The following is a 14,874-nucleotide window of genomic DNA, read 5'->3' on the forward strand; positions in this document are numbered from 1 at the left end:
GGTGATAGCTATTTATTTATGCTTAATGTATGAGTAGCTTATTATGCGATATGTTTTTCACAATTGTTTCGTCTAACTTTTTATACGAAGTGATTTATCTCTATTGAATTCTCTTCTTATAACAGTTGAATGATCTTTATTACCAATTGTTATTTGAAATCATTTTAGATCGCATAACGAAAAGATTACACCCCGGGTTAGTGTAGAATTAGATATTTCTATTTATTAGAATACAATTGCATGTTATTAGATTAAAGTTAAAGTAAAAGAATTTCACTTAGGAACTTTTAGAAAGGAAATATCAAATCTCAACACACACACACATAAATTGGGAAACTGGTCCCATATCCCCAGTCGGACCCACTATACCAAACGGAAAAGGAGCTGCTAACCAAGGTCCGGACTGGGTGGGTATCCCCCTTGTTGTAGACCCAATTTCTGGGGCTTCAACAGGAGTCAAAAAGGAGCAAAAGTGACTGCTATGGAGATACTAAGCAAAAGGGTTTACCAAACTAATCACAAAACTTCAATATACACCTTGGTGGTAAGTTGAAGAGAAATTACCAAGGATTTACTGTATGCCAGTCAGTCTTCCCGAATGCTTTGTTTGGTGCATTGTGATTGGTGAGCCGACAGACTCGGCTTCCTATTGATAAAGGATTTCAACCTATTGGGGTCTCCCACTATATATGCGACGGTACAGGAAGCACAAGTCCGTACTATCACTTATTGAATCAAAGAGGAGGAATCACCCAGACTTTAGTGAAAACGACAACCACTAGGTTTAAAGACACTGGAACACGTCTCTAGCCTAGACCTCTAGATATGTTGAGTTAAGTTCTAAAGCATTGTTAGATTAATTGAGGTTCATTTTAAGTTGATCTTGCTTAAAGATTTGCCTTTGAGGGTTCACCGTGAAATGTGTTATGAAAATCCTAAAAATGCATCTAAAATGATAAGCATTCTTTTTGTTTATTTTCAAAAATGAAAATCAAAACTATAAGGGATAGAGCATAGAAGTACTTTAAGCAAACAATAAGGAGCACAAACTAATGCAATTCCATACCATTCCATTTTAGCACACAAACCTTCAATCTCTAAAATGCAAATGCATGTATTTCTTTTCAGTTTTCCTTAATGTGAATGATGCAATAAGAAAAACAAATGCAAAACGATTCATAATTCTTTTCACACAAAATGAAGATTGCTACAATTTCTTTCAAAGAAAAAAAGGAAGACTTGTACGACACTTTCAATTTTGAAGAAATGACGCTTTTCGACACTTTGAATAAGAAACCAAATCGAATGCACAAAAATAGATCGATCAATTATCTATGAAGGAAGACTTTACGACACTTCACTTTTCGACGAAAATGACGACTTTATGACACTTTTCAATTTGACATGACAATCAATCAAAACTGCTTTCCGAAAATAAATTGCAAATGATAAACAAATACACAAAAAACATTCAACAATCTAGTCTATGTGAGGCCAAACTAAGGAGATGAGAGGCTGATTTCAAAAATGAGACATCATTTATATCCACCAAGCAATCCAAAAAATAATGAAAATTGACAAAAACTTTAGCTCCTAGATCCCCTCAGAATTATTCAGCCTCTAGATCCCTTGGAAGAGTGATCCATTTACAGATGAGTGAAGGAGGTTGGGTCATCAATGATGATGATGAATTCCTTTCTATTTTTAGGAATTGGTTCCATGAAAGAGGGGAATAACAGGTGGATGTTTCCTAATTCCTTTTGTCATCCTTGGGCGAATTCAGAGGGGCAAGTGGCACTGGAGAAGCTTCTAGAGGTTTCCATGAGTAACTGATTCTTCAAATCTCCCGGGATTTTGCCCAAGCTCGACCATCACACCCTAAAGAAGGCCTAAGTGCGATGCATAGAACTTGGTCAGTGTGGTGCCTGCTATGCATAGCAGCCTAATGAAGGGCTTCCTACAATGATCTCTTTGAGACACTTTTTGGATGAATTTTGTGATGGAACTTTTGGGAATGAGGCATTCAGAGGACTAAGTTTCTTTAGGATATAAAACAACTATATTAGGGATTGATATACCCTAATAACATCGACATGTTAGTTGGGGTTGATGTGCCCAAATAATTCTGTAACATACATCCATGATGCTAAAGCAATCAATTGCAAGTCCCCTAGTTTTGAATTTGGGTCCCACACATTCAAATTTGTCAAGGCCAAGTTGTGTAGGTAAAACTCAAACATTTTTGCTCTATCTCCCAAGGTGCTTTGATCACATATATCAATTGTTGGCTTATATGGGCCTGACTGAGGTTCGGAAGAGTTATTTAGCCAAACAAATTCCGCAGCTACCAGCCTTTTCAGCAACAGCCCGTGGAGCGCAGACTGAGGTCTCACCCGAGGTAGCAGGGGAGGGTGCTAGAACCAGGTTTATGCACCCTTGGGATGTCTTGATGTGGTTTGGAAGGTTCGAGCACGGTTCTGGGGCTTCACACCACTCTGCTCTGCATAGATCCGGACCCAGAAAATCCTTAATACTTATTAACGCGCGGTTATAGATTAGATCTTCTCTTTATGGTCTTTAAGCAAACATTTAACAGAAATACCCAGTTCGCACATCCAAAAAAGATACAGATTTGCATAAACTCATAACATAAGCATACGTGCATAGATCCAATAGTTATGTCAACCATACATTAGCCAGATCCGCAATAATTCAAATTTAAGATAGAAATTCAGAATCAACTTATCTTTATTCAAATCCTTCACCAATACATCCATATCCGCCCTGCACACTCAGTTGCAGGGGTCCACATACACAGATGTGGACTGTACTAGGCCTCTGTGCACACAACTGAAAAGCCTCTATCTACCTACCAAAACCCTGACTCGGACTTACAGATGCTTCAAGACTTTGTTCCTCAAAAACCCATTACATTCTAGATCCAAAAGTACATACCAAAAGGCTATCTTCTACCCATAGAGCCTCGCTCTATTTATACATTCCCATGGTCGGCAAACCATGGGCAAGATAACTTACTTCCTATTATTTTACATTATTTTTGGGCAGACAACCCTTTGACTTAACTCATTTACAATTCGTGCTCCACGCACTTCGCGGAATCCTTACCATAGTTTTTCCCAAAATTGCGGGCTTTGAGCCCCAAAACTATTACGTGGGCCCTCTGCTACCCAACCGTCCCCCAACACAATCATTGTGACTCGTCCCAACTCACTCAGCTAGTGTGACAATCTTCGTGCAGAGGTCAGACAACAATTTTTGTGCTTCGCTACTACTTGCAGCAATCTCATCTGCAATCCGCTATACTCATTCAATGCATGCCGTCGGCACATCAGTCTCTGCCGTAGATTCTGTGCTAGGTGCATATTCTGCCTGCATGTGTGCCACCTTGCGCTCAATGGCAGTGGAAACCACGAATGCCTCATCAATCCATGGCTGGAGACATTCTTTAATCACTGCTTCTTTCTGGCGGGCAGCATCAGCTTGGATTTTCAGAGCCTGGGCCTCCTTCATCTTGGCCAAGCGCTGCGTAACCACAACCATCTGCATAGTCCCTCTGATATTATCATAGGCTTGTTGGAGCTCTCTTGCCTCGATTTCCAATCATTGTAGGGTAGGATATTCCTAGAGTGAAGTGAACGTAATAAGTGACCGAGTCAACAAGTTAGTGCATTCCTTCATGGAATGTGAGATTTTTTCCCGGCCGGAGCTAATGATGCTTTTGCACTGCTCGGTGGCCTCTAGTGGCATCGAAGGCTGTGCCTGCAGCTTCAACTCTGCAATCTACAAACTGAGCTCCAATTGAATCTTTGCGGCCTCCTCCTTTGCTTCATGGAACCCACTAGCCAACTTGTTGATTTGTATGCCAATAGGCAAATCGGATGTAATCTCCAGTTCAGGGGCATGCGAACATGATTCCGATACCAGTTGCTCCACTTGTTGACTCTATGCGATGGTTTCATCCCGTTGGAGGCTCAACTATTCTATATTTATTCTTGTTCGCTGAGTACCTGTTCCACGCGCCTCTCCTTGGTGTGGAGCTCCATCGTCGCACTGTCCTAGAGCTGGTACAAGCTTTCATGCAGGAGGGCAGCCAAATTGAGTCCCAGCCCCGTAAGTCGTCTTACCACAACTCTATCCTCCTCATTTTCTGTTATCAATGCTCTTGCTAGAATCACAATAGTATGAGCTAGTTGGGTCTTCAGTAACTACTCAGTGGTTGGCATACCTGTAACCTCATGAGTAGCGGTGGTTCCTGTCTATGCTGCCCATGTCCCAAGTCCTTGTAGCTGCACGTGGAGCTCCCCCAACACAATCTGGTGCTCTGACATGGCGTTGTTGATTGCATCTTGAGTGGCTTCGCTAATGGTGTTCGTTATGTCACCTAGGTCACCCTCAGTCAAGGTGGCTAGTTCTCTGTCCCATTTAGACACCTTGGCCTTCTTTCGTGGCTTCGTCCGTTCTATCAGCACCGGCCATTTCAAGGGTGCACCCGTGGTGGTTGATGGTGTTCCTTCCATCCATCTCGCCGTGGCCGTCTCTATGGGCACCTTCTGACAACTTTCATTCGTTGCAGCCACTCCAGCTGGTGGTTTGGTTATCAAAGTTTGTGCTTCCTAGGTCGCTCGAACTTTCGCAGCATGCTGTTCATTGCACTTCTGCTGTGCGGCGCGCTTTGCTTTAGCCTTCTGTTTCCTTATGGAGGCCTCATCGCGCCCCACCGCATTGGGTCCACGCCATTCCAGTGGCCAAGTATCCAATACTACATCGATAGCTTCGTTAATGGCAAGGAAAGGAAGTGTAGTCCATGTTTGGTCGGGGTCCTTGCGCGACCAGATGTAGACAAAGTGAATGTCTACTTTAAACTCAGTTATATGCTTCACACTATCATAGATTTCGGTGGACAACCGGGGTTGCTGGGTGACCCAGTGTCGAACATCTGCCTCCATCAATATCCAAAAAATCTTGATGCCCAGGATTCTTTCAGCATCCCTGGTCGCCCAGAGCGATGCAAATCTGGCAGCTTCTGGCTAATCCTGGTCCAAGGACGGAAACTGACTGTCTTTAGGTAGGTCAGTGGTAACCAGTATAATGGACAACAACATCCATGCATAGTGGAAGGTCTTTCCCTCCTCTTGGACCTCCCTATAGTTGGTCAAGAATTCTTCACAAAGGAACTGTGCCCAATTGAACCGTTCTCTAGTTGCGCATTCCTCAGCTAGCGCAATGACGATCACTGGAACCTCGGTGCCATGGAACTTCCGCATCACTTTCTCGTCCAGTAACTGGGTAGCAATGCAGACTACTCTGTCTGAGATACTATCAATAACGTACCCTCGCTGCCCTTTCTCTAGCTTATATTTCTTTTTTAGGGTTTCTGTCATCGTCACATCGCCGCTCTTATCGACAATTTCCTGGGGGTGTCTTCCTTCGCAGGGAAGCAGTGAGATCCTATGTATAAGTTTTTTCGTGATTTGGATGGGTTTGCCAAGCCATAAGTGTCCATCATGTACTAGACACAGCAACTGTCTGATGACCAAGATTGTAATAGGGGGCCGAAGAAAGTGGGGAATGGACAGGAGACAGAGCAACCCGGTGTTCTCCACCTTTCACAGCCATTCCTTTGGCTGAAGCGTCGTAATCGTCCCTTCCACACTCTGTTCCATCAATTCGCTAGTCGCCAAATGGGGAAATTTTGTTGTATCTATAAGGTCCCAGTCTTCAAATTTCATCGTCGCAATACGACCAATCACCGTGCTTTCAACTGGAACCCCTTTCGGAAGAGATGGGGTGGTGATTATATTGTTAATGTCATCCAGATTGGTAGGGACCTTAGCCTTCCCTTTACTTGGAGGAACACACTTTGGATGGCGCACTGGCTGGACAGTGTCTTCATCGGGGTTTATTTCTTAGACATATGTCATGGATCCCTCATCCTCCTCGTCACTTTCAATGGTAAGAGTTTTTCCCTTTTCTTCCATTGTGAGCTTGCTAAAGCGCAGATTTTGCAACGATCGCCTCACTGGTCCTAGTATTTGGGGGTCCTTTTTGGTCTACGGCGTCCTGGGTGATTTAGGGAGTTCCGCTACTTGCGGCATGGGATTCTGTGGACTCTCTATGGTAAAGTTTATTGACCTGAGGAATGACTCTCAGTATTCCTTTGGCAGTGCTTGAAACCACGGGATTTCCTTCAATACTTTGTCACTCATCTTTCTCCTTTCAGCCGGAACCCAGGGTGTCCAATTCTTCGCAAGATCAAATTTTGTGGTATGCCCCTTTGCTTGCTTGATATATATGATTTCAAATTCAAAATCGGTCGTTCGCCCCCCTTGTGGCTCATTAATACGAATTTGGCATTATCCTTACGCCTTAATTGCCCGCCGCCCACTCCTCCGTGTCTTAAATGGTACATCTTGTCATGAACATTACCTGCAATGGTCGCCTTCCATCCCCTCCCCGTGGCAACGCAGCCCTTGGTGCGCGAGTGCGTCCTATGCAGTTGATCGTCCTTGCACAGCTTTTCTGCAGCCTGTTTTATAGTCCCACGCCCTCTTCCAACTGCGTGGAGCACTAGGACTGGGCCTTCTACAAATAGTTAGGTGGTCGCACCCATCGTGCGAGCCTTCCACTTCCCTACTAGCCTAGGCTATGAGCACCATTCACATTCCTTTGAGTCTGATGACATATTGCGATCTATGTGTCCGTGTGCCCTAGGGTGCAAGCGCAACCATGGTAGCAAGGTCGTGGCGTGTCCTAATAGTGTAGGAGAGTCGACCAGGTCCGGTGCTTTCAATAGCTCACGCGCGGTCTGTGTGGGTGAGTTCTAATTTGATTTTATCAATTTCTTCATCTAGCTTCGCACTTTTCTTCCATAGTCTGGCCCCCATTTCCGCTAACTCTCGAAGTCTCATTTTGCCGCGCCAAACGTCTTCCCATAACTGTCAACTTCCGTCGCATAGGTTTTCAGGTGCAGGTCAGACCGTGGGGGAAATGGCCCGTCCAGCTGTGGATAGAGGTCCCTTGGAATAACCTACTCTGGGTATGGTCATATTGGCCCAACGGACCCTTGCTACGTGCAGATTCAGTTGGTGCGATGGTCGCATAACATATGGTAGTGCCCTTGGTTGTAAATGGATGACTGCCCTATTCCAGTGCGCACATCCTCCAATTCATACATGGAACCATATTTTCCTTCTCATCTTACTCTGCGCACGTGATGCTTCATCCAACGCCCCATGCTGCACCACAAACTACCCCACATCGGTTGCGCCACTATCTATTGACCATGGCCTTACTTCAGTGGTTACGTGCCGCAATGATCTAATCATCATATTTCAGTTGAGTGTGGTGACTTCCTACAATCTATTCTGCCATATTTCCATCTCCTCATCTGTATCTAATGTGCATGAACTATCGCGCTCCCACGAGAGCCTTCTTTCGACTGAGGGATTCACTCGACCCTGATCTTGCACTATTATCTAGTATATGCAATCCAGTTCATCGTCATTGTCCTCATTGCACACAGGCTTGGTGTAGCACTCTCCTTCAGCTGGGTATAGCGGGACAATTACCCGTAGTGCCTTTTTCTCGAACATCATTTTCCGTTTTTCAAGTTGATGACCCCATTCATGTCCGTAGCCCAATCAATTCCTAGCAACACAGGGTAGGGATTAGTGTCATGCACAATTTCTATTACCTCGAAGTCAGTTTGCGTGCTTACGCCTTCAATGTCCACTGTCACCCCTTGTAGTCGGCCCATCAGTAGGATCTTTTGCTGGTTGGCCATCCTTAGTTGAATAGGAGACCACTATAGTGCGGGCCTACCCATGCATTTCCACGTTTTCTTAGGTAGCACATTCGCATCCAACCCTAAATCCAGAATGACTTGGTCAATCTCGTACTCACTGATTTGCGCTTCCATACGCATCTCCCATCCAGTACACAAAGCATGTCTTCCCAGTTTTCGGACTACGCATGGCTCTCCCAATCCTACGCACTTAGTGATAAGCTCTTGTAGTCCCTTAATGGCCGTACTGTCACGCAACAACTTCATACATGTCTCTAAAAAGGTAGTAAGCATAGAGGGATCCATCCTCGACTCAATTGGGTCCCTCCTACCTGGAGTAGAGACTTCCGTGAAGCTCTTCGGAGCTTCCTTCGGCATCTTTGTCCCTTGTTCCACTTCAAAGTTGGGTTTCCTTGCAGGGGTATCGTGACCTTTCGCCTCTTCAGTAAACTCGTTCCACGCATCTCCTCCCATGGGTGCGGCGCTCCTTAATACCATATTTATGCTGGGGTCTTCTTCGCGTGGTTCCGACCTCATCATTTGGACATTTTGGGTTGGAGAGGGCTATAATGCTCTCCTTTTATGCATCTAGGCAATTAACGTTGGGCAATCTACCATTTAAGGGTTGAACTGTTCACAGTATGGGCAAGATATCCTCGTCGGGTTAGTACAGTCTCGAGCGTAATGTCTTGGCCCTCTGCAGTTATAATAGATCAGTTGTCTGCGCCCTAATCCAGGCCCCATTCCTCTTCCTCGGCTGCGTCCTTGAAATCCCTCACGTGGCCCTATGGCTGGGTCGAACCCTCATGCTTCAATCTGCACTCGATAAGCTGAGGTCTTTTCCATCATTAAGTCGTAGCTCCGACATGTTCACTCATCGTGACCCACTGATCTACAAAAGTTGCCATATAGCTGTTGCGGGGTCTGGGTATACTTCTGCAATAGGTGGTAGTTGTCTGTTGTGCGCTTTCCACCCACTTCACAAATCGCGCACCAGAGCATGGGTGCCACACTTGGCCCTGCTTGTACCTCTAGTCTTAGTGGCATCGCCCCCCCCCCCTGCCAGATAGTTTGCGAAGACGAGCAATGGTATTTGTTGTGTGCTTGAATTTTGCATTTAATGCATCCTACCTCTGTTCATGCCTCCAATCGGGTCGCCCTTTCCTGCTTCAAGCTTTGCATTTCTAAGCTCAGGTTTTGTAGTTGTGGGTGGATTTGCTGAACTTCCAACCCCAGATCCTGTATTGAGGTTTTGTGTAATCTCATCGTGGTTTCTAATGCTTCGGCTTGGGTTGAGATCTTTTTCTATGATAGCACCATCCTTAGATGTGGTGTCAAGGATGCCACAAACCACACACAGTACTGCGCATCCATCAATGTCATGTTAGCCTCGCGGATTGTGCTCTTTAATCTCTGATCCAGATCCCATGGGGTTTCACCCAGTAGCATCGCTATCTCTTTGAACCCAATGACTGACTGTGTCTCTGATTTTGGTCAACCAAATTCTTTGTCCAAGGCATCCTAGATTATCGTTATTCCTGCATTCAAATGATCGCTTGAGTACTTTATATACCACGCCAACTCGTGGTCCTACAGTGTGCTAACTAGGGTATCATTTTTGATGTTATCATCTGTTATGCCTTGGGCTTACCATACAACCCTTACCACAAACCAAAACTGACCTGGTTCCTCATTTCCTGCACCCTTAAATACTGACAACTTGACTGCGCTCGCCATCCCAACCTTCACTGGTGGCGGAGGTGGAGGTGGAATGGGTGAAGATGGATTTGATGTCGGTGAAGTAGGTGATGGCGTAGATGGAGGTTGTAACAGTGGAAAGCGCTGCTTAATCAACTGGACCACGCTTCTTGGAGAGAACCTCATGAGCTCCTCTTCGCTTTCCTATGAAATAGAAATTAGTGGACTGTTCTCTACTCCTTTGGTTCCTCGGTAGCCTCTTCCACTCTGCATTATGCCAGACATCAATAAAAGTGCATAATCTGTTTTTCACACAATAGCATCTTAATCCAAGTATTCAATGATTCAATGTACTTTCCCTTTGGTCCTTGGAGAAAGCACCTTTCTGCTTCACTATAACTCACGGTTGTGTCTATCACGAACTCGGTAATAAACCCTCCTATTACCTGATCCAACCAATGATCTACTGCGCGTGTAATTTTATCTTCGGATGCTTCTAGCCTACGTATCAATTCTGGAGTCCACATAATAGGTTGATCTAGTCTGCACCTTCCCACACTGTCAGCTAACCTCACGATCCAATCGTACAACTCTATTGGGAATGTTACGAAGAAGATTTCATGGATATCTGTGTATATGTAACGATCCAACCACCCTTCCTCCGGTATCCGTGGGTTTCTGTTTTCCTGAACCATGAACTCGTGAAGCTTTTGATCCAACTAGTCTTCAAGCTCTTCCTTTGTAGGATTCCAGTGTTCCGACATCAGACATCCCTTAGGCAGATCCCGGTCCCGGCAACGGAACCATTTGTTGGCTTATATGGGCTTGACCCAAGTTCGAAAGAGTTATTTAGCCAAACAAATCCCGTAGCTACCTGCCCTTTTGGCAACAGCCCATGGAGCATGGACTGAGGCCTCACCCGAGGTAGCAGGGGAGGGTGCTGGAACCAGGTTTTCGCACCCTTGGGATGTCTTGCTGTGGTATGGAAGGTTCGCACACCGTTCTAGGGCTTTGCACCACTCTTCTCCACGTAGATCCGGACCTAGAAAATCCTTAATACTTATTAATGTGCAGTTATAGATTAGATTTTATTTTTGTGGTATTTAAGCAAACATTTAACATAAATAACCAATTCGCACACCCATAAAAGATACAGATTTTCATAAACTCATAACATAATCATACGCGCATAGATCCAATAGTTATGTCAACCATACGTTAGCCAGATCCACAATAATTCAGATTTAACACAGAAATTTAGAATCAACTTATCTTTATTCAAATCCTTCACCAATACATCTAGATCCACCCTGCGCACTCAGCTGCAGGGGTCCACGCACATAACTGCGGACTCTACTAGGCCTCTATGCACACAGCTGCAGAGCCTCTATCTATCTACCAACACCCTAACTCAAACTTACAGATGCTTCAAGACTTTGTTCCTCAAAAACCCATTACATTCTAGATCCAAAAGTACATACCAAAAGGCTACCTTCTACCCATAGAGCCTCGCTCTCTTTATACATTCCCATGGTCCACGGACCATGGGTAAGCTAACTTACTTCCTATTATTTTACATTATTTTTGGGCGGACAACCCTTTGACTTGACTCATTTACAATTTTCACTTCGCGGAGTCCTTACTATACCTTTTCCCAAAATTGTGGGCTTTGAGCCTCAAAACTGTTACGCGGGCCCTCTGCTACCCAACATCAATGAATTGTTTATAGTCTTGGAAGGGTATAGTGCCTCTCTGTGCTAAATTCTTAATTTGGAATTGTAGCCATTGTTCCTTGAGATACAAGGAATAAGAATTTGTTGGCATCGTGCACTAGATTTCCTCTAAGGATAAACTTTCCATAGCTGCCAACTGAATTTTCGTTTCTTGTAGTTGTCCCCTTAGCCATACATTCTCTACCTCCAACTAAGCTTTCATCATTGACTCTATGTCTGTTATGCTGCTCAGTTCTCTGCCCATCTCCTTCAATTTCTCCTCCATGTGCACTACATCCTCCACTCCTTTTGATTTGGCAATCTGCATCGACCTATGTGTCCTTTCCCTTTCTTTCTCAAGCTCAAAGAATAAGGGGATGACATACTTTTGTGGGATGACCCTACCCCCTTCCATGAACCTGTAGTAAGAGCTGAGGTTGGGTTCTAGACTAGGCTTTCTGAGATCTGGGTATTCCTTCTTTGTTTCTTGCTGAGTGGTACCTTCTTGGTCCATTTTCTAAGTTTCCTATAGGTTTAACAGAGTTTCCAGTAGGATGGCCTCTACTTCCTATAGGTCTTTCTGTGTTTCCTATAGGAGACCTTTTCCTTTTGATGAGGAATACCTTGTGATAGGCCTCCTAACATATGTGATGGGATATTTGGGAGAGGCTTGTCCTGATGGTCATTCTCCTTGATTTTTCTCAAGAGGAGCTATATTTTCTTGTTGCTTTGGTGAGTCTTCAATAATAATGGGAGTCTTGATTGGTGTTTGAGGTCTTCCTTGCCTAATCCTTGTGCTCTTTCTTACCCTAAAGTATAGTGGGGTTTGTCTTTTTACTTTTGACTTGATAGGTGTACTTAGGGCAGTAAGAGTAGTTGCTCCCTATTTCTCATTGTTGGGTTGTGTTATATTATTTCCACGATTAGCCTATGTAGTTAATTGGGGGATTAGAGGGGGGGCGGAGCCCTCGCTTCGTTGCATCGATTGTGCAGCGAGGGGGTCACAAGGGGTTTGAGGGGGGCGGGTAGCCCCCATCTACAAGGTCCGAGGCAGCGCCCAGAGAAATTTTTTTTGGACCCTATATAAGGTTTGGCGGACCTACCTATGGTTTTGTGCATGGTTTTTGCACATGGTTTTGGATGCGATGGTTTTCGGTCCATGGTTTTGGACGCGATGGTTTTCAGTCCATGGTATTGGATGCTTAAACATGTATAAATCCATATTATAACATTGAAAGGAACATAATGAAAAATAAAGCTGGTAGTCTTGGTTTTTGGATCCAGTGGAAGATCTATGTGTATATGTGTTTTATGTGTTATGCTCTCGCATTTGTTTATTTTATGTTCTTAGAATTCATATGCAGGTAATTTCTGCACAAGGTTAAAACCTACACTCAGTGGGTTCTAGAGATACCCTTGTTGATTCTTCCCCTTCTTTGCCTTGAACTGTAGACCTCTGTTCTTCCTTCCCTTTTGTTTCCTCTTTTCCATTCTCATTTTCATCCTTGTCCTTCTCTTTCTCTTCTTCCTCTAGTTCCTCACTTTGCTCATCTGTCTCTTCTTTTGTTTATTCTTCTATCTCTTCTTCATTTTCCTCTTCCTTTTCTTCATCTTTTTCCTCCTCTATTTCCTATTCATCTTCTCCCTTTGTTTCTTCATCCCTCTCACTAGCAGTGGGGCTTTTGTCATATTCAAGTGCTTGAATTGCTCCCTTTGACTGCATGTCTCTGAAACTTGTCCATGTAATAGGAAGTCTTAGGTTTTGTAGAGCAACTCCTAAGATAAGTTTGATTAACCCATTATGAGCTAGTTGTTGATATTTTCCCTCCTGCACTTTGATGCTCATATCTTTCATTGATTGAAGAAGAAAGTATAATATACTTAGTCTATTTTGAGGAGGTGTGTCTGCTCCAAATCTTAGTTCTTGGAGAAGTCTGAAATGGTATCCATACACCACATTGTATCTCCCTTCACATGATATATATTTAATGAGGTGGTAACTAACTTCATTTCAAGGGTAAGGAAGGCTTTCTCTTCTGAACCCATTTCTTTCCTCCATTGCCTTCTCCCCTTCCAAAAATAATTTCTTCTTTGCAAGGGTGTTGTTACCCTTATCTTCTTTTCTCCATGGTAATCCTAAAGGGAGTGTGGTGATTCTTCTTATAACTTCAGGGGCAATTTCTATTGATAGGAGTTTCACCACAGCAGTGGCATGGATCCTAGTGAGGGGTATGAGTGAGAGAGAAAAGTCTTTGGCCACCTCATCATTGTATCCTCTCATTCTTTCAAAGAAACCCATCCAAATGTGCCTTGTGAAAATTTCTACTAGAGAAGGGTGCTAATGAATTCTTACTGTGTTTGTGGGTCCTCTCTTGTTAAAAACCCCTTTTATCTTTCCCTTCGTAATTGTGGAGGCTTGTATGGATATAACTCGAGAATTCTAGTGGGTGAGAGATTTAAATGATAACTCTGCAATATAATTCCCCTAGACTGCAACTTCCTTAACCAAATGGAGGATTTTTTCTTTATTTTTAATTGGAAAATATGGGAAGGTATAGCTCCTACCACAGTGGATAATGTCTAATGAGTACAACCTTTGATCTATCCTCCCTTAATGTCCACTGATAATCTTGTACATGACTGCTTTGTATCCTATAGGTCTTCTTGTAGGATCCTGTAGGTTTTCCTGTAGGATCTTGTAGGTTGGGGTTGCTAGTCATGAGATCTCCTTGCACTATTGGAACTCCTATAATGCATCAATCACTGGCATTTATCCATGAATCATATCAAATAAGAAAGATTTTCAATCAACTTAAGCAAACAAAATTTCATTATCTAGTTGCCTAGTTCATGCATGGAAATACTTGCAGACTATTGTGAAACAATATGAGATCTAATACAAGGCTGAAGATATCAGAAATGAAAATTGAATCCTATTCTTGAAAACTGAAAAGATGCTGGCCTAAGTAGCTGAAAACCCTAAATTCCATAAGAAATGATAATTCTATCTTTTTGGGGCTAAATAGGAGTTTTTCCTCAAACCATGGTTGTTGGCATTATGATGCATGGGAGATTGTTGGCATTATGATGCATGTGTTGTACTTGATGGCAAACAACTCATAGAAGATCAACTCACTTATATATATCTAGATGAATCTACGGAAGAGATATCAGATGACAATTCTCAGTATGACAAGTCCAAAGGGGGAGATTGTTGGCATTATGAGACAAGTGTTGTCCTTGATGGCAAATCACACAAATGATAAATTATAGTGCAGCAAATTTATTTGATAAATTATAGTGCAACAAAGTTTCCTTCATGTAGAGAAAAGTTCACGCACTTTTATGCAGAGAAAAGTTTATTCCATGTAGAGAAAAGTTCATGCACTTTTATGCAGAGAAAAGTTTATTTCATGTAGAGAAAAGTTCACGCACTTTTATGCAGAGAAAAGTTTATTTCATGTAGAGAAAAGTTCACGCACTTTTATGCAGAGAAAAGTTTATTTCATGTAGAGAAAAGTTCATGAACTTTCATGCAGAGAAAAGTCCCTTTCATGAAGAGAAAAGTTCACGCACTTTCATGGTTGGCTCATGGTATTAGTCCGACAGTTTTTGATCCTATGGTTTTGGTCCGTGGTGTTGCATCCAAAAGTGTTGATC

General features: G+C 43.3%; 1 pseudogene; it reads right to left on the reverse strand.

The window, feature by feature from the left end:
* The window catches only part of LOC149156744 (putative E3 ubiquitin-protein ligase EDA40), a 131,387-nt pseudogene extending 127,820 nt beyond the window's left edge, over positions 1-3,567 (reverse strand).
* Positions 3,568-14,874: the final 11,307 nt, after the last annotated feature.

This window comes from Pinus tabuliformis, chromosome 9, assembly GCF_031772625.1.
Source record: "Pinus tabuliformis cultivar Carrire ecotype Pingquan chromosome 9, CPIR1, whole genome shotgun sequence".
In the NCBI taxonomy this organism is placed as follows: domain Eukaryota; kingdom Viridiplantae; phylum Streptophyta; class Pinopsida; order Pinales; family Pinaceae; genus Pinus; species Pinus tabuliformis.